Source organism: Enhydra lutris, unplaced genomic scaffold (assembly GCF_002288905.1).
Source record: "Enhydra lutris kenyoni isolate GAN:26980312 unplaced genomic scaffold, ASM228890v2 scaffoldscaffold29, whole genome shotgun sequence".
In the NCBI taxonomy this organism is placed as follows: Eukaryota; Metazoa; Chordata; class Mammalia; order Carnivora; family Mustelidae; genus Enhydra; species Enhydra lutris.
In genome coordinates this window covers 1,825,898-1,853,139 of record NW_019154113.1, presented here as the reverse complement: position 1 = coordinate 1,853,139, position 27,242 = coordinate 1,825,898, and the positions used below count along the sequence as shown (strand labels likewise).

Below are 27,242 nucleotides of genomic sequence, written 5' to 3'. Positions count from 1 at the left end.
AAAGTGGTCACGAAGGTACAAACTTCCAGTTATAAGGTAAATAAGTCCTAGGGATGTAATGTACAACGAGAGGACTACAGTGAACCCTGCTGCATGATACACAGGAAAGATGTTCAGAGAGTAAATCTTAAGAGTTCTCATCACAAGAAAACTTTTTCCCTTTATTGCATCTATAGGAGAAGATGGAAGTTAGCTGAACCTACTGTGGCAATCATTTCACAATATATATAAATCACACCATCATGCTGTGTGCCTTGAACTGATACTGTGATGTGTGTCAATTACTTCTCAGTAAAACTGGAAGAAAAGAATTGATCCCCAACTTATAAGAATTATCCTACCTAATAATGAAAAGTTTAGAAGCATGACTAAATATTAGAATAGATACAAACATTTTAAATGGCTGGAACAAGATGAACATACAAAAATCAATTAGCAATAATCGCGCCTCGGATAAACCTCATTGGCTACGATACTGCCACCTACATACCAACATTAGCCACCTAAGCACTGAAAAAAAAAATTAGAAGGTCACTTTATATTAGCCAACACCAAAAAGAAATTCCTATAATTAACTAGGAATAACACAACAAAATGAGATAAGCTTCTTTTTATTTTTGTTTGTAGCATACAATTTTTATTGAAGAAAAATAAATGGGTGGGAAGGCTATACTTTTAAGACGCCAAATCTCATATTTATAATAAATTCCGTGCAATCCCAACAGAAGTTTTATGAAAGTTAACAACTTTTTTAAAAACAACATTTTATTTATTTATTTGACAGAGAAAGAGATCACAAGTAGGCAGAGAGGCAGGCAGAGAGAGAAGGAAGCAGGCTCCCCGCTGAGCAGAGAGCCCAATGCAGGGCTCGATCCCAGGTCCCTGGGATCACAACATGAGCCGAAGGCAGAGGCTTTAACCCACTGAGCCATCTAGGAGCCCTGAAAGTTAACAGCTTCTAAAATTTAGAAGACTAAATAAGTAACAAGTTTGAAGACAATTTTGAGAAAGACCAAAGTGGATGCAGAAGTTTGCCTTACCTCATATCAAACATAAAAGCACTGGGATTAGAGTAGAGTGGCCCAGGGGCAGACAGACTCACATAGACCAATGGAGGAGGGCAAGCAATGCAGAGACACGTCCCTATGCGTGCATGTGTGCATGTGTGCATGAGAGAGAGAGAGAAAGAACGAGGAGGAGGAGGAAGGAGACAGGGAGAGAGAAAGGGAGGGGAAGGAAAAGAGGGAGACAGGAAGAGAACTTGATATATGAAGGTGGCAGGCGCTCGTAATTTTCGATCTAATACCCATTCTCCTTATTAGTTCACAGCTACTTGCTTTTGTTCCTGGCTGCAGTGTACTCAGCCCCATCTAATAAGTCACGATTGGTCTAAGCCAATCAAGGCAATTCTGATTTCTGCTTCACCAACTTTTCTTGCAGCTGAAAGTGTCCTGATAATTTCTTTCCTCTCTACAAGCCCCAAAATTTCAAAAAAGAAATCTGCTAGGCCACTTAAGTGACTATTTTGCTTTTCTAACAAAAAGGGGCTTGCAGAGAATTCCCTATTCTCACCTTGAAAGGGATGCAAAAGGGAAGCGGTGCCAGTCTGTAATCATGAGGGAAATGTAAAGAGAACTTGAGGGGTGCCTGGTTGGTTCAGTCAGTGGAGCATGAGACTGTAGACCTTGGGGCTGCAAATTCAAGTCTCATGTTGGGTGTACAGATTACTTAAAACTAGAATCTTAAAAAAAAGAAAAAAAAAAAGGTTTTGCCCTGACATCACCAAACAGCCACCCCAAGGCTAGCACTGACTCCAGACTCTCTGTTGAGTGAAAGAAGAGATAACTTTCAGGGAAGCCCCTGCTAGTTAACTTGCCCATCATGTGAGGCTGGCAGTGTGGCTATCTGACAGAATGATAAATGGGGGGAATTCCTCACATTTCTGGAAATCCGGGGGAGAGGACAATACTATAAAATAAGTAGGCAGTACATTTGGAAACTCCATCCTCCCTTTACCAACAGATTCCACATGAGTTAAATACATACAGATAAGAAATAAAATGATAAACTCATGAGAGAAAAATGGACGTGAATATGCTTATGACCTTGAGGTAGGGAAGAGCACTGGAGGACCTGCTTGAGGCTGACCACGTCCCATTCCTCTTCCTCAGATTATACTTCCTGGTCCTCACACAGGTGTGTGTGGCCATGTGACTAAGTTCTGGTCAATGCAATTTGACATGGAAGTCACGTGGGCCATTTCTAGGACTGATACCAACCCCTCCCCTCAACTGGATCTTCCACTTCTCTCCTATCTCTCATTTGCAACCTCCCTAGAGAGGATTCCTTGCAGAGTCTGAGACCCTAGCAGGTGATGAAGTTCCTGCATGGGAGTGTGAATCTGGGCTCTCCATGCTACACACAGCTCATGTGGCGAGAAATAAGGCTGTATTATTTCAATGCACTGGGATTTGGGGCAATGTTTGATGTAGCATTTAGCCTGCCCTAATACAGGAAGGCTTCCTAAGGCAAAAAAGCCCATAAAGAAAAAGTTGTTAAAACTAATAATAGCTAAAACAGAATCAATAAACAAACTTCTGAATTGACAAAAAATACCATAAAAATGTTAATGTTATATAGCAGAACAGGAGATTTTGAAAAAATGAATAATGAATAGGGGGTTTGCATTTAGAATAGATGATGACATTCCCAAGTGATTTAAGACACATGGAACAATAAAAAAGCAGCAAATTACATGAAGGTGCAACTTAAAGGAAACCCAAGTGACCAATCAACATGTGAAAAGATAATCAGCCTTAGTTAATAAGGGAAATACAAATAAAAGTATAAGATAACCATGAGCCATGCCTACCCACATTTTACCCATAAAAGTCCCTTTCCCATAAGACTCCTTTCGAGTGGAGAGGGGCTGGGGGTTAGGTGATCCTGGTGGTAGGTAATAAGGAGGGCAGGTATTGCATGGAGCATTGAGTATGGAGCATAAACAATGAATCCTGGAACACGGAAAAAATAAAATTAAACTAAAAAAACCCAAAATCTTTAAAAAAAAATGTGTTTTCAGAAATAAATTAAAAAAATAAGTAAATAAAAATAAAAAAAAAGACTCCTTTACCCATAAGGCTGCCTGAAAATTTAAGTTTGAAAACATGACTCCTCATGAGATGAGATGGGCTCTTTTTTATATTACCATGGGGGGGAATATATGGGGTTAGCAATGAGGTCAATTGAGGACATTTTTTTTCTCAGTGTCTAAATTTTTTTAATGTGCATACCCTCTAACTCTACAATTCTGTCTCCCATTATATTCCTTAAAGTCAACCTTGCTCACATACATCAAGAAACATGTATAAGGATGCTCCTTGCAGCACGGCTAGAAGTATAAAAAAAACAATTGTTTGTCTGTAGGAGGTTGGCTGAATCAAGTATGACACATCTAGAACGTGACCTATCATATGGGTGTTAAAATGGAAATTTCTATAAGACACATGAGAATATCCACGTATTATAGTGTAATTTACAAGTGCTAAAGGGAGAAAAATTCTCATGTAGACAAATGTCCGAAGGAGGTACACCTGTTGACTGTAACGGCCTTTCAGCAGTGTGGGGCTGTGGGAGGGAGTGGAGTGGGGTTTTCACTTTGACTTTCTGGTCTTCTGAGCTCTTTGCCCCCGTGCTCATGTAATATACTGTATTTTAAACATCAAGTTCCACTGAAGCTATTGAATAATATAAGCAAGATATGACAAGGGACTGTGCTAAAGTATATATGTATAAAGTTTGAGAAGAAAAGGAGATGGTGTGTAGGGAATAAACCTTGGAGAAAGGTAGAGGCAGTTTTGAATTTTGCCTCTGTCATTCTCTACAAGTATGGTATTTGGGAAGTCACTAAACCTTTTTGAATCTCCATCCTCATCTGTACATGGGGAAGATGCCACATCTTTCTCAGAATTTTATGAGGCTTAACAAAACTTGGGACACCTGGATGTCTCAGTTATTAAGCATCTGCCTTCAACTGAGGTCATGATCCTAGGGTCCTGGGAAGTGGGAAGCCTGCTTCTGCCTCTTGGACTTCCCCTGCTTGTGTTCCCTCTCTCTCTGTGTCTCTCTGTACCAAATAAATAAGAAAAATCTTTTTAAAAAAGGCTTAACAAAACTTAGAGAAAAATCTATTTATCAGTCCATCCAACCATCCGTCCATCCCTCTAGCTATCATCTGTCTTTGCTCTGTCATAGTGATAGACACAGAGCAGAGCCACAATGAGTACTAGTTTATCTTCACCCTTTTTTCTTTCCCCATTATTCCTTTATTTCTCCTTTTCTTTTTTAAAAAACATTTATTTGCGGGGGGAGGAAAGGGGCAGAGGGAGAGAGAGAATCTCAAGCTGCATCCCCACCCCCACCCTAAGGGCAGAACCTGACTTGGGGCTTGATCTCATGAACCTGAGATCATGACCTGAGCTGAAACCAAGAGCTGGATACTCAACTGATTGAGCTACCCAGGCACCTTTATTTTCCCATTTGTCTAATCAACTGCTGTTAACTGAGCCGTTGCTCTATATTAGGTGCCAAAGATACAACCCCAAATCAGATATGGTCTCTGCCTTTGAAGAATATTGAGTTTAGTGGCCTAATAATATTAAAGAAGCAGTTACATCACACATCTGCTATTAGAGACACAAGACGGCAGAAGCTCATGGGCAAGGAAGTTGCTCTACACTGGAGAGGAGGAGAGAAAGGGAGTGACTCTGAGGAAGTGATCTCTCATCAGAAAACCACTGTAGGCCTAGGAATTTAGTAGGTTAAGAGGCAGAGGGCTGGTCTTTGTGTGGGTGTTGTGTGGGGACAGTGTGGACAGACTCAAAAAGATAGAACAGGATGTATACAACCTTGGAGGACAACAGAGCAAGGGCTTATTTCAGAAAAAAACTCTAAGTTTACAAAAATTCATACAAAAGAGACCAAAGATAACCTAAATAAATGGCAAGATGTACTGTTTGCATGGGTTGTAAGATATAGTACTGTTAAGATGTCAATCATTCTTGGGCACCTGGGTGGCTCAGTGGGTTAAAGCCTCTGCCTTCGGCTTGGGTCATGATCCCCGGGTCCTGGGATCGAGCCTCACATCGAGCCCTCGGCTCCGCGGGGAGCCTGCTTCCTCCTCTCTCTCTGCCTGCCTCTCTGCCTACTTGTGATCTCTGTCTGCCAAATAAATAAATAAAATCTTAAAAAAAAAAGATGTCGATCATTCTCATATTGATCTATAAATTGATCTATATCTATAATCCCAATCAACTTTCCAGCAGGATTCTTTGTAGACACAGGCAAGCTCTTTCTAAAATTTAAATGGAAAGATAAATGACCTATAATGGCCAAAACAATTTTGAAAAAGAAGACAATGTTTGAGGATCCACACTACCTAATTTAAAATGCATTATAAACCTACACTGATGAAGATAGTAGGTATTAGACAAAGGTTAGACACATAGATCAATGGAATGGAAAATAGAGAACAGTTTTTTCACAAGGGTGTACAAATAAACCAGTGCAAAAAATACCAACTTTTCAACAAGTGGTGCTGAAAAAACGGACATCAATATGCCAAAAAAAAAAGAAAGAAAGGAAAAAGAAGGAAAAGAAGAAGAAACTCAATCTACATATCACATAATACAAAAAATTAATTATAAATGGGTCATAGGCCACATATGCATGTGTTTTTAAGTGTCTTATGTGTATAGCACATGCTTGTATGTGTACATGTATATGTGTCCATGTATGTGTTCATGTGTTCGGGAGTGTGTGTGTGTCTGTGTGTGTCTGTGTGTGCAAGGGGTGAGGTGGGGAAGGCTGTCTAAGAGACCTTTGGAGAGAAGTACCAGTTGGCCGCACATTTACACTTGGAAGTTTTCAGTGTACGCATGGCAAGTGAAACAAAGGCAGCAGATGCCATAGTTTTTTCTACCAAAATTAGTTAAATTTAACAAGTACAGGACAATTTCAGTTTTTGGAGTTTCATTTTATTATATTTTACTTATTTTTTATAGGCCCATATTAATTGAATACCTATACATGCTAGTGACTGGTACAATTCAGTATGTTTTATCTAAATGTCTGTCTTTCCGAATAGGATAGGCCAGTTTATCTAGACAAATAAACAAACCAAAGAAAAAAGAAAACATATATCCCTATAGATGACATTATCCTAGATGACTCTGAAAACTTAAAGTAGATAGCACTGAGATAAATGGATTTTTAAGAATGCGTCCAACTTTCTCTATAATTAATTATCAGGCAACCTGGTGACCCAAAGTGTTAATCTACTAATTGTTCTTCTTGAGTTACCGGGTTTTAAATTTTAGTCACTAGAAACACCTGCCTTAAGATACAAATCTGCACCAGTATGCAAATAAAACTAGGACAACGTACTACTTCTAATCCCTGGTTCTCATTGCTTCATCTTCGAAACAGGATAACAGATCCTATTTTATGCAGTTGTGGTGGTGGTGGTTATGTAACACTGTGCTGGGCTCATAGGGAGCACCAAAAAAGCTTAGGTATGATTATGATTCTTATTATCTATTTACTTCTTTGCCAGTGTGTTCTCAAAGTAATAATTTTGGAAACCTAATAAAACCCTCTGGAGTACCACTCTTTCAAAAATTTGCTTTTGGCAATTTATGTATCATATTAAACGAACTTACCGTTGTTTCTATACTGAAACAGATGAATATGAAGTTCAAATTTACAGGATCAGCTGTTCAAGTCAAGAAAGAAAATGCCTTTTAAAGCAGAAAATATATATGTCTCCACTCCCCTGAGGAAACAACGCTGAAACTCAAACACTAAACATTGGCTTAAGACTGCATGAGAAGCATTGCCGCTCTGGAGGAAACAGTCACAGCAAGTCTGAAGCAACTGATTTCCAATAAAATTTTTTTTATTATTATTATCCAATAATTAACAACTGATAAAGATGAAAAGTTTCTGTAGTTCTATAAAATTAGAGGCTAGCCTGCAGAAATTGATAACTTATTATGATTTTCATTGCCCTCAGTTAAATGTTAACTCCAGATAAGGTATCATTTTTTTTGTCCTCTGGAGACTCAGCTTAATTTAGCATCTGATTTCTATATTTCTTTTCCAAATGACTTTATAAATTCTAGTTACTCAAATATACTTGGAGCCAGACCATTTATCTTTTTGCTGGTTCCCTTATCAATGAGTAAAATTAAGTTTTGGTACATGCTAACAAATGATTTTGTGAGAGAATTGGGCTTTCCATGCTCTAAGAATGTCCAGAAAGCACAGAAGGAATTTAGCAAAGCATTGGAAAATGATCCCTATAGAAACTGCTCCCCTGGCATTATCTTAACTGGCCAAACCACAAGCACACGTTCATGGTGGCACAATGTCCGTGTGGATAGCAGGCCTCTCTGGTTACAGAAGATTCAAGAACTTCCCCTGGGCATGGAAGCCCCTTAAGAATTGATACTCATTCTGTCTCACTGGGGACTGTGCCTCTTTTACATGGCTCAGCACCTGGGCTTTGAGGAGGAAGCCCTGAAGCAGAGTCCTGGTTACCAGGGTTTCCTGACTGGTGATGCCAACAATCTCACACTGAGGTACACACACCGCCATGGGTCTACAGAAAAAGCCACATCCGGAAATGCTACCTGTGAAGGTGCAGCTAACATGGAGAAGTATGTTGACTCCAGGAAAGAAAGATCTAGAATATGACATACTATATACTCTAAAGTATCAAAACCAAAGTGCTCTATCTGAACTCCTCTGGGAGACTCAGTCCATACAGATCCTGGGAAGGCCATAAAGAGACAAAGGACACAATTGCATTCTAGGAGATTCTATGGCTTGAAAGGAAGCTGTAGGGGTGGGGGAGGTTCGGGTCACATGGAAGGGACACAGAGGTAAGGACAGTAATGACAGGGGATCTGACCTTGGCAGGGAGACTGGATTTAGATCTGAGTGAGCAGGGAAAGCCCGTGGCTCTCAGCCTGAAGCTGGGCACCCCTGGGCATATTAAGTTTCTTCAAGGGGTGACAAGCGTGGAATACTTTCAAACAATTAAATTCCGAATTCTCAAGTCCCTGTATAATCTATCCTAAAAATTATCTGTGGGTAAGATGATTGCCCTGCACGGTCTTTTTTCCCACACCCTACATCTCTCTGGAGTGGAAACATCCATATACCACACAAAGGGACAGCCAGAGAGTCCTTACACCAGGTCTCCCCAGGAACCTCTCTGTCATCCATCTCATCAAGAGCCTCTCCTCTGATATATTTTATTTTGTATTTAATTATACTGTTCTGATCATCTGTGTACTAATCAATACTATAAATAGTATCAATAACAAGCCCCATGAAATATTTTAGCATATGTATGTGTATCTATATAAGGTCTGTTTAACAAACATACACGAACAAATATGAAAAAAACAGGTGACAGAATAATCAGTGAATGCCTTTAATTTTTTTTAGTGAATGTCTTTCTGGAAGAAAATTATGATAAAGTTGTAGAGCAGGTGGAATTTCTATTCCTATTTCTACATGAATTCAAGGAGGAAACAAAATGGTATATAAACTTTCAAAGTGAAGGAAGAATCATGTATTCTGTATTTTGAATGGGTGGTCTTTATATTTGACTGGGTATCTTGTTACATATTTATTTATTTTTAAAGATTTTATTTATTTATTTGAGAGAGAAGAGACAGAGAGAGAGAGTGACAGCATGAATAGGGAGAAGGAACAGAGGGAGAAGCAAACCCAACATGGGGCTCCATCCCTGGAACCCGAGATCATGACCTGAGCTGAGGGCAGATGCTTAAATGACTGAGCCACGCAGGCTGTGTATATTTTTAAAAAACGATAGATCTGAATGAAAAGTACAGCATAGGTAATACAGTCAATAATACTTAATTATAGTAACAGTATATGGTGAGAGACGGTAATTACACTTATCATGGTGAGCGCTATATAATGTATAGAATTGCTGAATCATTATGTTGTACACTTGAAACTAATATATGTCACCTATACTTCAATAAAAAAGTGACATATCAGTGCGCCTGGGTGGTTCAGTTGGTTAAGCGTCTGCCTTTGGCTCAAGTGGTGATCCCAGGTCCTGGGATCGAGCCCCACGTCGGACTCCCTACTCAGCAGGGAGCCTGCTTTTCCCTCTCCCTCTGCCACTCCCCCTGCTTGTGCTTGCTTGTTATCTCTCTCTGTCAAATAAATAAATAAAATCTTACTAAAAAAGTGACATATCTGTGTTGTTTTAAATGTCACTACTTACAATATGTTGGAAATTACATCTTTGTCCCTACTTAAATTTATGATGCACAATGTTAGATGGGCACTCAGGTGTGCACCCACAAGCACAGGATGTCAGGACTAGCTGAAGGACTCGCTGGGTCACAGGCAGACCTATCTGGGAGTGTCAGGAGAAAGGCTCGTAAGCAGAGGCAGCTAGCTACCACAGTCGCTGGAGTAACCCTGGGCCTGGGGGACAGTCTCTGGTTTGATGGAAAGGCCAGGGGAGGATCTGAGGGCCAAGGAACAACGGCACAGGAGGAAGTTCAGGTGGGACTGGTGTTAACCAGCCCTGTCACCCAGCTGGGAGGTAAGATACAGCCGGTGTCACAGGGCCAGGGGCTCCAAGTCCAGTCCCACTTCTCAGTGAGCCTCAAGTGCTTTTGGTGGGCACAGTGAGCTTTAATTCTGGGCACACAAGAAAACCATGAAAAACAGAACAAAAATAATAAAGCATACCTTTCAGGGCTTGACCCAGGGGATACAACCCCGCTCACCACAAAGTGACCTCCAGAACAGCACTATGCTATTTCACAACGCCATTGTTCATAACTGAGTCAAAGTGCGTGGGAGGACACCGGACAGGGACTTGAAAGTCACTGCTCACTATGAGCTATGCACTGGCCTAGGCCCTCATACTTACAACCATGATTTCTAGCATTCTTACCAGGTGTCACAGCTCTGGGTACTTCTCATGAATGAACTCACTTAGTCCTCACCTGGGCCCTGGGTGGAAGGCACCACCATCACCATACCCATTTCAGAGATGAGGAAGCTAAGATCTACAGAGCTCATCCACACTTAAGCCCCCAGCCTGGCCTTGGTGTAGCCAGTAGTTGGGCTCGAGCTCTATGGATGGAAACTACATCGGTGCATCCCTGGCAGCCCCAGGGGACAGGAGACCTTACTTAGCTCCACCCCCAGGAGAGGAGTGGCAGCCGTGGTGCCACGCTGAGACGGCTGTTCATCCTCCTCCATCTGCAGCTCCCTCTGCTCAAGGAGGAAGTGGGGATGTCAATGTGTTTCCATTTATAGCAGTTCAAAGAAAACCTTAGGACGTTTTGGGGGACAGCCCCATATGGGCCCCATGGGCTTTAGCATTTGCTCTATGCAGCTCCCTTCTGCCATGAAAACTGTGGAATCCCCAGTGCTGAGTGCTGCTAGATGCACCAATAGGAGAATGAGGGTAGAAGAAGGAGGTGCCCTTCAACACTCAGTCCCTGGAACCGAGGGAAACACCATCCCCAATCTGCCCTGGGAGACCTGCTGTCTCCATTGGCCAAATGGGAGAGTATGGCCACCCAGCTAGGAAGCAGGGAGTGAGCACCAGATCCCAAACCCCAGAAACAGAGAGACCATGGCTAGGGCTTCACACAGATGGAAGGACAAACCTGTTTCTCCCAGCACACCCACTCTTTGACTCCACATTTGATACTAATGAGCAGAGCCTGGCTCCCCAGGCAGACTTCAGGCCCTGCCCTTCTCATGGCCTGGGTATGCCACCTAGTCCTGGGGCTGCTCTAGAACCCACACTCCATCCATCCTGGGGAGGTTACAGCTCATCGTGTGTGGGCATGAGGTGGAAAGACATAGCACCATGTTCACACCTGCCCCAGAAAAACACGAGCTCCTGGGACCCAGGTAGGACTTGGTGTGGCCCTCGGGGCAACAGCGGCAGGAGGCCCCAGGAACAGGGAAATAAAGCGAGCATGAAGACAGAGACTCATGGACCAACCCACGGCCACCAAGGAGGTCCCCCCGCTAAGGCCCAGGACCTCAGGACCTGAAGCCCTGGGAAGGGGCCTCTCTACAGGGGGCTTTTTTCCTTGGCTTCAAGCTGTTTCCACGTCAGGCTCAAGCACACAGGTTAGGAGTATGCTACTCATTTAAGAGTATAACTCAGGTTTCCAAGTGGACAGAACTTCACAGAAAGCACTTGAAGAACAGAAAAAAGGCAGCCCTAATATTTCTACCCACATAGTCAAAGGACACCTAAGTGAGTCCTTCTGTGTTCATGCAGAACCGCAGATTTGATTTTCAACTGTACTTCAGTCAACCTATAAACTATTATGTTGTGCCCACACCACCGTCCCTTCCCCGAGGAGCCCGTCAAGGGGACACGGAGATAGGCAGAGGATCCCGGCCTGCAAACAGCTGAAAGGGTGGAAAATAGAAGGAGGAGGTGGGGAGCCTTTGAGGGAGACTTTGGGTTGGTGCCTATGCAGGGCTGTTACCTCTGGGTCTGCAGGGCCCATTCTCTGCCCAGCTAACCTGAGGCTGGCTGGGTTGGCATCACCCAGAAAGCAGGAGAACACGTGACACCTCAGGGCAGGTCCCTCCCTCAAGCCCAGCCTAGCAAGCCATGAGCCAAGAAACATTCTGGATACAGGATGCGGGCTGCCAGCAGCCCCTCTTTATGAAAACCAGCCCTCATCTGTTCCCAAAGTCGTGGGGAAAAAATCTAGGCAAGTAACATTTTCCGAGGAAGCATTTTTCAGATACGCTAGCTGAAAATGTTCTCCAAGGGCGATTTTTTTTTTTTTTAAAGACTCAGCCTAATCCATGCCCATGTGCGCTCAAAAACTAACATGTATATTCCCAAGCTATTTTCTTGGTAGAATTTTCAAAGGTTCTCAAAGAAGATTCCAAGGCAATGGAGCTCAAATAAAGCCATGGTGACCGGATCTAAACAGAAAGAATCCTAATCACCTTCAATCAGTTGCTAGTGACCAAAAGGCAAAACAGCCAGCAGACTAGGGGGATCCAGGCCTAGCCAGGGGCAGAAGCCAACCAAGGAGGCATGCTAGAAGTAACCAGTATGGCAGAGTGGACGCCATTAGGACACCATTTGCTGACGTGTGCTTCCTGTCGTGACGGTGTTGCTTCTCAAGGCAACTTTAACTTTAAGTTTTAAGTCCCTTCTAACTTTAGGGACTTAAAAATATGACCAGTCACATCCTGGGGGACCTCCGCCCCGTCACTCAGTCTTAACAGCATTTTTTTGCCAAAAGTCTTATTCAGCCGGAGATTACAGAAGATGCTGGGAGTGAAGCAGCATCAGGAGGCAGGCAGCCCATCCTCTGCCGCTCTGATAATTATTAGCCAATAGTTAGTGAGGCCCACCATGGGCTCCATCCCTACCAGACACGCATGCTGTGGTCACTCGTTGCCTCCTAATTTTAATCCTAAGGTCACTGAAGGTTTATGAGATGCAACATTTGCTCAAGGTCACCCAGCAAGTGTGTGTCGGAGACAGGGCGCCTACTAGACACGCATCCAGACGGTCTAATTTCAGAGCCCTTCTCTTGACTGCTTCGAGATACTCCCTTGTGTGGCAGCTCACAACCGTGGAAAAATGAAAAAAATAACAAAACCGTTGGACAGGGAAGGAAGACCAGGGTGCTGGTGAACTGATGAATTAAAAATCATAATACGACCTTCAGTGGATGCTATAACGGGTGAAAAATGAGCTAAACAAGAGAATATTCACATGGTCTCAAAGTTCACCCCACCGATTACTAATTAATTATAAGGAATGAAATAATAGTAATTTATAAAGGAGAGCTCTGGCAGAAACCACATGAACCACGTGAACAAACTAGTCCTCACCAACACCAGGTCCCAGTGACATGCTGGACCCATGGATGTCAAGTAAACACACGAAATGTGTGCTGAACCTAAGCACAAAGAAACAGCCAGACAAATCCAGACTCTCCTGGAAACAAATGGCTTAGGTTCTTCCAAAATGTCAAAATCACAAGAGAGAAAAAGTAAAAGCGCTGTTCTGCTTGAGATGTAAAGAGACAGAACCAAATTCAGGACATGATGCTCAGCCAAATGCTGTGTAGGGAAAACAGCTATGAAGAATATTCTGGGGACAACCAGAGGCATTTGAAAAGGAACTGTATGTTGGAGAAGATGACTTTATTGATGTTAAATTCCCCAGTGATAATGGTGCTATGGTTTTGAAGAAGAAAGCCTATGGATGGAGGAGATATTTCCCAAAGTATGTCATGTGTCGGCAACTTACTTTAAATGATTCAGAGAGAAACACTGAACACACATACATACCACACATGAGTACATATTCCATGTGTGTGTGTGTGTGTGTGTGTGTGTGTGTGTGTGTGTGCATTTGTCTTTGTGGGTAAACAACTGGTAAATCTGAGTGAAGAATATATGAGCGTCCACTTTCCATTTTTTAATAGATGTAAAATTTATCAAAATGAAAATCAGGGGTGCCTGGGTGGCTCAGTGGGTTAAAGCCTCTGCCTTTGGCTCAGGTCATGATCCCGGGGTCCTGGGATTGAGCCCCACATCGGGCTTTCTGCTCAGCAGGGAGCCTGCTTTCCCCCCACACCCCTCTCTGCCTACTTGTGATCTGTCAAATAAATAAATAAAATCTTAAAAAAAAAATGAAAAGCAGACCAAAAATAAAATGTTTGTTCAAAGAGTCATAAGGCAAAAGAACTACTATGCTATTAATCAACTAGATAAAAACTGCATTTTGGGATAAGAACTAAGAGGAAACATTAAAAAGGAAAGTATGTGAAAGTGATAAGACTACTGTTGTTTAGATTAGTCTTATAATACTTTACAAATCAATCATGATAGCAACAGAGGGCAACAGAATTACTTCATAAATTTTGTACTAGTGCTAGTGTAAATCAAATTACTTTTCTGTTGTTCACTACAGTCATTTTTTTTTTGAGAATAATGTTTATCATTCTAAATGCAAATTCTAGTGCAATACGAATCTCATTTCATAACTCGTTCTCAATGGATTTCCGGGAATAAATAACCCCATCCTTGGCTTTAGATCTGATTTCCAGGCAATTTGCTCCAAGGACCAGTACAAGGTCTGTTGCTAGAGGCGTTGACTGCACATGCCCCTCCAGCACAGTCGCTTGGGACCCACAAACATGAGACTTACTTTTCAGACACTGTGATTCTCTGGAGGCAGGTGGCCGTCAGGCATCCAGGGCAACGGCGCACCGTCCCTGCTGGAAATGGCCCATTGTTGCCCCAGTGAATGGTGTGAGACTGCAGCCCCTGAGAACTCTGGAAAAAACACAAGAATAAAAAAAGAATGTTCACATTTCACTAAAAGTGAGAATTTAAAATATAAGTTTTAAGAATATATATTTTTTATATTTTAAAAATTAAATGTAATTTCAAATTTAAACATCATTTTAAATATTCAGTATGAACTTGAAACGGTCTTGATAGTGAACCCCGCATCCCTGTGTCCCCCTTCTTAACTCACCTTCCCACTCTTTAAGTTTTGAAATAGGCGCGGGCATCTGGAGGGAGGTCAGGATAAATGGGAAAGGTCTCCCCAGTGGGTGACTGTGAGAAGTGACTGTGGGTGAGAACACACGAGGAGCTCTCATGCTATGCTGATGTTCCAGGAGAGGAGCACAGTGCTTCTCAGAGGGACTCCAAACAAAGCCTCATTTCTGACATTCCATGGGACTCTCAGGTGGTGTGGTCTATGAGGAATCTCGAAGTCAGGAAGCTGTTAGTGACCCCTGCCTGGACCGTGGGGCATCTAGGTGGTCATGGTGATGACCACACCTCGGTCCTGGCAGGGTGCACTGTGCTCCATATGGAGGGCAGGGGGGTCATGAAGAACATTGTGAATGGAGAGGGTCCCTGTGGACCACACCTCCATCCAGGTGGGTTCAACTTGCTCTGTAGCATCTTGACTTCTGAGATCCACTCACTTATATGCCATGTGGAGTTATCAGAGCCCTAAGATGCTCTTAAGCTAGGAGGCCTGCGACTTCACAGGTGAGGGGAGGGAACTGGGTCACATCTGTGCGCCCTACACAGACTACACCATGGGGTACAGGAGCCCCTCCTTCCTCTATGATCACACCTAGGCTGTGGGTGAAGTCTGGGGATCCTGCCTGTGTTTATGGAATGTCTATGGTGTGCCCAGAGGCCTGGGATGGTATGTCCTGTCCCTGTAGTTCTAAGCTCCAGATCCCTGGCTGGCTTCCCCTTTGATATCTCCCACCCAGTTGGAGAAATACCACGTCTTCATAAGCATAACTGCTTTACTTTCAACATTTCAAAGCTAATGCGATGGACTCCCTCTTTTTGGTGGTTTTTACCTCTTACTAAATATATTTTGGTCTTGTGTTTACCTTCCCACCTTGAATTCCACTCTGCTACTTGTCTTGTTGCTCCTTGTTCTTTTTATAATACTGCTTGTAATAGTTTTGCCTATGCCATTGTATTTTTTAACCTCTTTAGGCCATTTTTTTTTTACTCAATTTTAATTCTTCATTCCAGTATCTGTCCTTTAATTGGGGAGTTTAACCTGTTCCATTTTTATTTTTGAGTAGCATTAAGAGAAGGAGAGGGAAATGACTGATATATTTGGACCTTTCCCAAAATCTGTTTTAGTACTTCCTATCTCTCAAATTTTATGGTGTTATTTTCTTTACTGTCTTCAGTTGACTTGATTGGTCTTATTTTTCATTTTCTAGAAGTTATATATCTTATCTTTCCTTCTAGTGTTTGTCTTAAATTTGTTACACACACAGGTATATTAATCTTTTTTTTTTTTTTTTTTTTTTATCCTGAGAATCGATGAATAGATACAACCTCTAATTTCCACACAGGATAAGACCATTAGTTCAATGTAATTTCCTTTCCTTCCTTTGCTATCTGGTATATTTTGTTAAAATCGTTTAAAATACTCTGAAGTGCTTTTAATTTTCATGCTTCTAGTTTCTTAGGGATCATTTCTTAACAATCATCTTAAGCTTCATGGCTACACTGTTAATAATTACAATACATGATTATGTTTCACTGTTTGTTAATTAGTCATAGATAATTTACATATCTTGTTTCTCCTTTATTTAATTAATTTTTTTATATTACTACAGGGAGTTTTCGAGTAGCTCTTTCAAAATGGTTTCATGGATAATACATTTTCTGAATTCCTAAATAGAAATGGGAAGAGACTGAATACAAAAGAGTGAGACTCCATAGGCAAACCATCTTGATAAAGAGGAGCAAAGTTGAAGGTGAAATAGTTCCTGATTTCAAAACTTACTGCAAAGCCACAGGAGTCAAAATAGTGTGGTATGCATGTAAAGACAGATATATGAGGATTCTATCTGGGATAGAATGGAGAATCCAGAAATAAACCCTCACATCTATGGGCAAATAATTTTCAACATGAGTGTCAAGACTATTCAATGAGGAAAGGACAATGTTTTCAACAAATGGTGTTGGGAAACTGGATATTCACATGAAAAAGAATGAAGGTGGGTTCTTACCTAACACCATATATAAAAATTAACTTGAAATGGACCAAAGACCTACAAGTAAGGGCTAAAACTATAAAACTCTTAGAAGAAAATTAGGAGAAAAACTTCATAATGTTGGATTTATTTGATTTTTGGGGGATCAAAGCTCAAGTGATAAAATAGTTGGACTTCATCAAAGTTAAAATGTCCTGTGCATCAAAAGACACCATCAACAGAAAAAGGCAACCCACAAAAGGGGAAGAAATATTTACAAATCATATATCTATCTGATAAGGGATTAATATCCAGAATATATAAAGAGCTCCTACAATTCAGCATAAAACCCAAACATCCCAGTTCAAAATTGGGCAAAGGACCTGAATAGCCATTTCTCCTAACGGCTAATAAGTACATGGAATGATGTTCCACATCACTAATCATTGGAGAAATGCAAACCAAAACCACAATGAGATAGCCCTTCACACACGTTAAAAACGGCTATTATAAAAAAATTAAAAATCACAAGTGCTGGTGGGAATATACAAGAATTGGAACCCTGTGCATTGCTGGTGGGAATGTAAAAAGGCTTCGAAGGAAAACAATATAGCAGTTCCTCAAAAAATTAAACATTGAATTACCACATAATTCCACTTCTGGATATATGCCTATGTGAACTGAAAGCAGGGACTGAAGCAGATATTTACAAAATTATTTGCAATAGCCAAATGTGTTGGTTTTAGGCATATAAGGGGTAGCTTTATTTCTTGGTCTTCCTGAGAGCTTTAAGAGAAATTTTTTTTTCTAGGAAATGAGTTTTAATTCACATACTGATCACCAATTAGTCTGTCACTCAAGAAGTCACAAAAAACAAACAAACAAACAAACAAACAAACAAACAAAAAACAAAACACAGCAGCCTCAGGCCTGGGGTATGCATTTTTGTTTCTGGTTCTCTAACAGAATCAAAACTTGCAGCAGGTCCCAGCTAAATTTTCAGGAAATTTACATTCAGGAAAAGTGTGACAACTTCTGTAAATAAAAGGGAGATTTTCTTTTTGTACTGTAAGATATTGTAAGTGCAAAATATGTCCAGAATAAAGGTGTAAAGTTCGGGTAGGCTGAAGTGCTTTTCAAAATGCAAGTTCCTCTAGAGGGAAATGCAAGAAAATTTCTAGCGATTGAAGAACAATGCAGATCAAAAACACAATAAAGAGAGGAGAAAGGCTACCAGCCAAAACAAAGGGAAGGACCAATGCTTTGTGGGAACTCCTGGGAGAAAAATAATTTTTTAAATAAAATAGCCATTTTAGTTCTGTGTCTTGGTTTCCGAACGTTGGAATGTGGCTAGACAGCAGACGCCATCATCATAAGGCTGGCAGTGTTTTCTATGATGCCCCATGACTGCAGACAGAGCGCCTGGGAGTGTCCTTGGAAATCAAGGACACACCACATGTTTGGAAGCTTCTAGGTGAGAGCCTAGAATAACTCCCACGTGAAAGCAGAAAGATGCTGTTCTGTTGGATTCTCTTTCCCTTGCCCCTACCTCTACTCTGTTGCAGAGTCCACTGGAAAAGCCTCTGGGATGACCTGAGATTGATACCCTCCAAGCTCCCTGCCCGCATGCCGTCCTGGGAAGCCATTTCAAGCATGGGGCTCAGACGGTTCCAAGCCTCCTGGTGAAGATTGTTGGAGACAGGACTCTGAAAATGCTCTAGGGACCTGAAGGGGCTCACAACTGTAAGGGGATATTATTCTAAGGTAAAAAATGCAGGCACATAGGGGGCTAAAGATAAAGCCCACTATGTCCCAGATTTGGCTGCTAAGTAAACAGCAGGAGCAAAGAAGGTAGCAATCATCCAGCAGGGGAGCCAAGGCTGGAGGTGCCCAGGGCTGCTGGAGAGACTCCAGGGTGGACCCAGGGAGGTGTGTGAATGTCTCATCATGCACAGGGGCTCTCTCCGGACTACCCAGGCCCTGGCCTTCCTGCTCCTTCTCTTGCCTCCAACGACCACCTAGATATTTTTGTATTCTTTCACCTGTTTCCCTTTCCCCTACTTATCTGAATGCCCCTGCCCCTTCGCCAGCCAGGGTCCCTTCGAATCCCATTTCTCTTAAGAAATCTTTGCTGCTCATTCAACCAGCAAGCCTTTGATGGCACCTACTTTACCAGGAGTTGCAGGCGGTGGGGCAGAAATAAAGCAGGCTGATTTTTGCCCTTGTGTATCCTGTGGCCCCAAACAGGAAATCATCACGACTCCGTGTCTGGGGAAGCCATGGTGCTTTGTGCCATCTGCCTCAGGGGCCAGAGAGAAAGAGACACTCGGCCTAGAACTCAAGTCCTACAGAATTCCCAAGAGAAGTGGGCGATGGAACCAGTGCTGGTCAAGGGCTTATTCTGTGTCTCTCCCTGGACCAATGGTTGTGAGTCTCAGGTAATCTCACAAATATAGCTGAGGAAAGGGGCTCTGGGGGACACACCGTCTTGTCCCCCCACTGAGGGCGTCCACAGGCTTCTCTCTCTCACCCTGTGGCCTTGCCTGGCTCTGCTCATTCATGGGCCTGCAACCCATCATTTACCTGCACACGCTGTGTCTGCTGTGCCATCCACGTGTGGGAGCCGCGTGCCCACCAGGAGAGTCCATTGGACAGCTCCAGAAGAGGAAAGCTCAAAGAAGAGCTTGCTAGGGTGGCTCTGAAGGGTGGGTCCAAGCCTCCTGCTGTTGGCCTGAGGCGTGTCTGCCGGCCAGGTGGAACATGGGACCCAAGGAGGTGATGGGTGGTTCAGGGGGCAGCGGCCTCTGTTGCCTGGAAGGGGTAGGTGTCTGGCGTCCTGGCCACCTTGGAGGGCCTGGAGCCAGGTAGTAACTCTTGACAGCAACCACAGCAAGGAGAGATAAAAAGGAAGGAAGTCTTGCTGCTCTGTGAGAGGGTCTCTGTCATGGGTCATGGGACCAAACATCCACTTACTCCTTGTCTGGGGAATTGTCACTTCTAAGATGATGTTTATGTTTCCCAGGAGAAAGAAGGTGTTACTGCCCTCCTAGGCTTCCCGACCCCATAGCTGGCCCCATCCCTCAGTTTGAAGATGGATGGTCCCTTTCTTTTTGGCTTCTTCTTGCTTTGAATTTTACCTTCACCTGGACCCAGAGGCCCGGTGGTGGGTCAAGGTGACACCAGGATTTCAGACTGGACTCCTCTCTCCCCTTTGCCCTGACTGCTTCCCGTGGAAGCTCCTTCTTGCTTCTGACCATCATTTGGGGACATTCCCCAACCTTTATTGTCAACCACTCATATTTATTTTCTGTGGACGATCTGCAATTACCCTGTTTATCTATGTACTCATATGTGATTCAGTGAATGTCCCTAGACTGGATGTCCCATGCAGGCTGGGACCAGAGTCTTCCTACAGCCTGGTGCACAGAGGGGCCAACCATGGGACTGCACCCGGAAGCGGGAGGGTCTGCTCAGCATCCAGAACTCCCTCTAGTACCCCTGACTGCTTTTCCAGTGGGTTCCTCGGGGCAGAAGACGTCATGACAACCCACAAGCACTCTTCTCTGTAGAATCTGAAATAAATTCCCTCTGCTCTTTAAAACTACTGCTACCCCCTGCTCCCGTCCCAGCAGGCTCACGAGGCCGGCAGGGATCCAGGTGCCCTCAACAACTTCCCTTTCCTCTAACACTCTAAGGCACCTCCCGGGGGAACCTCCCAACTTCACATTTCACTATTTATTACCTTGAAATGTCGTCTACTTTTGTCACAGGCAGAAGTCTTGCTTTTCTAACTCCATCGGCCAGCAGGGCCGGAGTGTTATCCTGACACAAAAACCTCCAGGGTGCAGACGATGTTCCGTACATGGTAATGACAAAGTCTCTGACTTCTAACAAGAGTGGTCAGCCTCCTTGACAAGGGTCTCACCCCAGTGGAGGCCACTCTTCTCCCCCCAGATTGGCCGTCAGAGCCAGCAACTGGTGCTACTGCCAGGAAAACAGACCCGGGGGCCGCTCTGCAGCCGCGCCTCCCTGAGTCACTGCGGCGCCCGCTGGTACAACTCCCGGAACAGGGGAGTCCGCCTAACCAGGACAACACAGCAAGGTGCCCAGCTGTGACTCCTGGCCCCTTCGCTCACTCTGTTCTGGCCCTTCCAGGTTGGCCATCCCTGTGGCAGTGTTTTATTTTTGAAGGCGGCAATCTACAAATGTTTTATCAGCAGAAGGAAACAAACAAGCTTGCAGCATGGGAGAGGGGAGGGGGATCCCTCTTTGCCCTCAAGGACATCATGAGACCTTTAAAGGCAGGCAGATTAAAACTGGATGAGAGAAGTCCCTGGGGCAGCAGGTTGGAATCTAACCAACGTGATCTGGGTCTGGGCAGAACCAACCAGACCTTTAACTCCGAGACTCATTTAGAGCTGACTGGAATTGGGCAGGTGCGAGGCTCCAGGACAGGCAGGGCTGTTCCGCCACGGGGGAACTGGACACTGTGGCCCTCAAAGACCAATCCTAGACAGAGGCAAATGCACTTCTGCTGGTCTCTGGGGCCTAGCTGTTGCCCCTTGTCACCTACAAGTGAGTCCTTCAGCCCCTAATGGCTTCCCCTAGCCTGGGTCCAGGAGTGGGACAGGACCTACCAAGGAAAAATGTGTGAATGTCAATCCCCCGCCCGCCCCAACATAAGATTCCTTTTGTTCAACAGCACTCGAGAGCTCGCAGGAGCCAAGCACAGGGATGTGGTAGGGGCACACAGTGTCCCTGACTTTCCGCTGGGGTTGGGTGGGGAGAGATGAAGGGGATGCCCGAACAGGGAACAGATGGCACAGGTCTTAAGGGGGGACATGGGGGAGACTGGGGTGGGTGCTGAGCCGGACACTGTCGGGTCCAGTCCTCGCACAACTGCTCGTGAGTTCTGTGACCTCAGGAGAGTGTCGTGACTCCTGCGTGCCTCACTTGAAACGGGGATAATCATAGGACCTCCCTCACAGGGAGGTGCTCAGTATGAAATAGCTCAAAACTGAACACACGTCTTTGTTTCCTGCACAGCTTCCTCCTTGGCTGCATGGGACGCGAGCACCTGACCTTTGGGTCTCTCCTGCCACCTCCCCTGGGATGCCTGGCTTACTTTCTGGGCAGTGCTTCTCCACCTGCTGGGAGAGCTACACCAGCCCCTGTCATCCCAGCCCTTCAGGCCCTGCTTGCCTACCCTGTGCCTGGGTCTGGGAGCAGGACTGGATGCTTGGATCAGCCAGCCTTCCCATCTCCCTCTCCCCCTCCAGCCTTCTCTCTGGATAGAGGTCAAGTGAGCAATGCATTACTCAGGCCCCGTGCAAATTAAAGCTGAGACCCCTCACGGTAAGAGAGTCCCAGCCTGCAAGCGCTTCTCTCCAGAGAATTCAAAATCACCTCCCCTCCTCAGTGGAAGGCGCTGTGCCTAATGGTATCTAAGGACATCCTGCAATAGACTGTGGGGTCGTCACCCAGTGCACTTAGGAAAGTGCAATATTCCTAACACATCACAACCTCACTGGGTGGGCTGAGCTCCGGCTATATTAGTATTCTCTACCTGTAGGTTTAAAGGTAAATTAGGGGGCGACTGGGTGGCTTGGTCATTTGAATGTCTGCCTTGTTCGGGTCATGATCTCGGGGACCTGGGATCGAGCCCCTGCCTTGGGCTTCCTACTCAGTGGAGACTCTCCTTCTCCCTCTCCCTCTGCCTGCTGCTCCCTCTGCTTTTGCTCTCTTGCTGTCAAATAAATAAATACAAATAAAAAAAGAATAAAGGTCAATGAGGCTCTAAGTGGCACTAAGTGAGCAGTGGGCTAGACCAGGTCAGGGTCAGGTGAGCCTGGGAGGCGCAGGCGGACGGTCCAGGCATGCACAGACAGGGCTGTCCACTCATAAGCAGGATGCCGGCCCACAGGGGGCAGGAGCAACATCACAGCATTGTCCTCCACCCAAGTCAGAGCCCGGCACTTAGGCAGGTGGACCTGGGTAGCTCAGGTGGCTGAGGTGTGAAGAAGGCTGTGACGGTGATCTGGGGACAGAATGGCCAGCAGCACAGCAGTCTGGAAGCAGACCTGACCCGACTCAATGCCATCTCAAGGCTGTTCTGGGGCGCGGCACTGCCCCAGCGAAGTCAGCCACCGCAGGGAGGGTCCTGCAGGACCTGGCTGCACCTCCAAGTGGCCACCAAGGCCCACGGTCGCTGGTTTTCAGGCTCTGGAAGCAATTGTCGAAAAGGTTTTGAGAAGAATCAGAGCTACAGCTGCTGGAAAGTGAAGAGTTTTCTGTGTGACCTTGAAGCAGAAAAGAACTTTTGAGTGTCTCCAATGTGCTAGCTACATTCCATATGCCTCTTCCTTACATTTTACCACAAACCCACACTCGAGGGGCAAGCATGCCCTCTTTAAATGCCACCTCTCCTGTGGCCAGAGGACGTGAGAAACCTGCCCAAGGTCATACTGCAGTAAGTCACCTGAAGCTGAATAGCAAAATCAAAGCTCCTGCTTTAACATTACTACGCCACTTCCCGAGGTGCGGAGATGCTGATGATACTCCTTCTCCTCCCTTCGTGAAGGCCATGGCACCTTACTCCCCTTGTTTCCTGGAGCTCCAAAGGTACTCTGCCCACCTGAAATGTCCTCCCCGATAGCCAAGCCCAGAGTCCTGTTACCGCTCCTCAAGAAACAAGCTTTACCTGCTTTTCCCACAACAGCAGCCCGACGTTCTTTCCTAAGCCCTCCCTCCTCCCCTGGCGATATTTTCTATTTTGAAACGGTTGAAATTATGCTATGACAATTTCACCTCTTATTCAAGATGAAATTTTTTCTTTCATATTAGCAAGAAAATAGTCTGCTAGTGTCCATTTTTTGTTTATTTGTTTTGCTGTTGTTTTCATTTTTGTTTTTTTGCTGTTGTTAAACTGGGAAATTTTCCCATCAGAGCTAAGTAGCTCAAACATGCTTCACTCTACTACTCTGGCATTTATCAACCTTTGGCACCTTTAATTGTGGTTGTTTCCCTAGTATTGTGACCTGTTGATGCTTCTGTGAAAAGACAGGCAGACCAGGTGACCAGGCTCCCCATGGTGACCAAACCAGAGAGGCCCCTTCTCCAGGCCCCCATCCTACCACACCCAGTTCCGCTGCTTCCAGATGACCCAACCACCCCTGCATCGAGCAGCGGTTCTGTAGTGGAGTGTCTGGACTGTAGCATCAGCACCACCCAGAGACCTGTTAGAAATAAAAATTCTCTGGGACGCCTATGTGGCTCAGTTGGTTAAGCCTCTGCCTTCGGCTCAGATCATGATCCCAGGGTCCTGGGATGGAGCCCTGTGTGGGGCTCCCTGCTCAACAGGGAGCCTGCTTCTCCCTCTGGCTGCTGCTCCCATCGCTTGTGCTCTCTCTCTCTCTCTCTCTCTCTGACAAACAAATAAAATATTAAAAAAAAAAAAAGGAAAAGAAAAGAAATGCAAGTTTTCTAGCTCCTCCCAGACTTGCTGAATCAAAAACCCAGGGCATGCTGCCCAGCAATCTGGGTTTTTCACAAGCCCTCCAAGTGCAGAACCACTGAGCTGGAGGCTACAGAGAGCCTGGGAATGTCCTCTCCCAACAACCCCCACCTCTCTTTCTTTGCATGCAGCCTCAGGAGCTCATTCTTTCTTGTTTCCCAAAAGACCAACCTTCTGCAATTTTCCCTTCACTCCCGTATTCCTGAAAGCTCTTCCTCTCTATTTTTTTCTCCCAGGTTGTTTCAAACATACTCAGGAGTCCTCTTCTTGAAAAAGCATCTTTTGCTTGACCTCTTGTCCCATATATTCAACTCTCTTCTCTTCCTTCCTACCTCTGTCAGCTTGGCAACTTACCCTTTTGAGTATCATAGTCTCTAGGAGTGACAGTATCTACTAAATAGGCTAAACTAAGAATTTAATGAAATAACATAGGATAAGGATGGGCTATGAGGGTTAATTTGAAGAGGCCTGGAATTAGCCTGAGCTGCTTTGCTGAAGTAAGAGATGTACTCGGTCAAAGTATAAAATGTGACTAATATTGCTGTCTTTTACTCATGGACCCAAAATGAGTTTCAGGGTAGGCTGTGCTAGTTTGTTAGTAACATTTATTGATGATCATGAGACTGATGGTTTATATGTAGTTTCACTGTATGAGTGGAGTGTGTAGGGTAGGGAAGGGGAGAAAGCTCCAACATGGGGGCTGGTCTTTTAGTGATAATGTGCTTCCATGACAAGGAGGGTATATAAGAAGTTCCAGCTGAAATTTCTTTTGGGCTCCCTAGTTTGGATAGGTTGGTGGTTCAGAGAAAGTACATCTGGTATACCCATGCAAAAGGAAGACAACTGTGGGGAGCCTGTGTAGACCTTCTCCTCTCCAAACTTCTCGCTGATAGGCAGTCTTTGGCTATGCTGTAGGTCCTTATTTCTGTGTTTTTTTGTTTTGTTTTTGGCTATATCATATCCTTTCTCAGCAATAAACTGTAGATTCATAAGCATTGTCATTTGAAGCCCTGTGGATCTTCTTTAGCAAGAAAACCCTATCTGGCTGCCACTATTAGGGTAGGTGACATTATAGCTATCTTTCCTTCTCCACTGTTTTTAAACAGAGTTCCTTGCTGAACTGCTCACAAGAATTGTTGGCCATTGATTTCTTCATCACTTATTCCATTCTATGTACTCCCCTTTCCTCTATCCAAATCTCGATCCCATCCTAACTACTCAGTTGAAATCATAGTCAAAAACGTCACCATCAAGACATGGCACTTTCAGCTCTTAGTTAACACAGAGGACCGCAACTACTGTCTTGGAATATTCTTTATATTTGATACCATCCTCCTTTATGATCTAATTATTACTCCTCTCCCAACCACTTTAGTTTGTCTCACTAATTCCTTTTCCCAGTGAACTATGGGTTTTCTCCTAGAGCTATCCTTGGCTCAGCTCTTCCCTTCAGGTATCTCATCATGCTCATTAAATGTTCATAACCACCTATGTTCAGATGGCCCCCAAGTCTCTCTCTCTAGTCTTACTGTCTTTTCTACCCTTTGATCCACAACTCCCTGATAGTGAGTTCACTTGAACATCTCAATGGTACCTCAAAGTCTTTAAGATCTATCTTCCTTGAAAAACTGCCTATTCACCATGTCAGTCAAGACTTAAAAATTAAATTCTCCCTCAACTTCTCTCTCTTTCAGTGGGTCCGTTACATGTCTTTCTCTGTGAGTCAGTCTTTCTCTTTTTTTCTCCCTTTTTCTCCATGTCTCTCACCCTTCCTCTCTTATCCCCAGCCCTGGAAACCACACAACTCTGACACTGATAGAGAATGGACTTCTGTTTCCTCTGTCCATTCTCTTGGTGCCACCATCACTGTGTGGCCTGCCTGACTTCATGCAGTGGTGTAACAGGATGGCTTGAAGACTCTCCTCAGACTCAGAAGTATGATGAGAAAAAGAGCATCTGCATCACAGTGTCAAAGTATCTCCCACAAGACATTTATTAATTGCAAATGGTAAATTTGCATTAGAGAAATTTCACAGAAACAACATTAATCAAGTGATCAAGGTTAATGCAGTAAGCTGAATGTTTTTGTCCCCCCTCAAAAAATCACGTTGAAACTCAAACCCTCCAATTGTAATAGTGTTAGGATGAGGGGACATTGGATGGTGCTTCAGTCATGAGGGTGGAGCTCCCATGAAGGGGGTTAGTTAGAGCATTATAAAAGAGACCACAGAGAGCTCTCTTGTTCTTTTTATATTATGTGAGGATCTTAGGAGAAGTGGGCAATCTAAAATATTCCTCAGGAATACAGATGCAAAATCCTTAATAAATATTAGCCAATAGAATTCAGCGTATATAAAAATAATTACATACCATGACCAAGCAGAGTTTATTTTAAGGATGCAAGGCTGGTTCAATATTTGAAAATCAATCAGTATCATCCACCACATTAATAGACTAAGAAGAAAAATCACATGATAGTATCAATTGACATATATAAAAAAACTGACAAAATTCAACCCCCCTTCCAGACAAAATTTCTCAGAAAAATAAGAATTGAAGGGAACTTCCTCAGCTTAAAGAGCATCTATAGAAATCTACAGCTAATATTATACTTAAGGTGAAAGACTCAATGATTTCCTCCTACAACAGGAACAAGACATGATGTCTGCTTTCATCACTCTCATTTAACGTTGATGTAATGTTTCAGCTGATGCAATAAGGTAAGGGAAGGAGGTAAATGACATACACGTTGGAAGGAAGGAAGCACAAATGTTGCTATTTCCAGAGGATGTGATATTCTATGTAGAAAATCCCAAGGAATCTACAAAAACTTCTAGTACTAATAAATGAGCATAGCAAGGTCATATGTCACAAGATAAACACACAAAGACCCACGTATAGGTTTAACACTGTTAGCAATAAACATGCAGACATTGAAATTAAAAATACACTGTCATTTATAATCACTCATTAAGGAAATGAATAGTTAGTTGTAAATCTTAGTAAACATGGATGGGACTCATATTCTGACCATTACAAAACACTGATGAAAGAAATAAAAGATTTAAATAAATGAAGAAACATGATGTGTCCATGTTTTGGAAGAGTCAAAATACTAATGGTGC

At 43.8% G+C, this 27,242-nt stretch overlaps 1 protein-coding gene across 1 annotated transcript in view; it reads right to left on the bottom strand.

Moving 5' to 3' along the window:
- LOC111152541 (OTU deubiquitinase 7A) overlaps nucleotides 1-27,242 on the bottom strand; it is a 358,579-nt gene that overhangs the window by 167,386 nt on the left and 163,951 nt on the right. The window contains exon 2 of the mRNA XM_022511027.1: nucleotides 14,279-14,406. The gene's annotated coding sequence lies outside the window, so the exon portion shown is untranslated. The remainder of the gene's footprint in view (nucleotides 1-14,278; nucleotides 14,407-27,242) is intronic.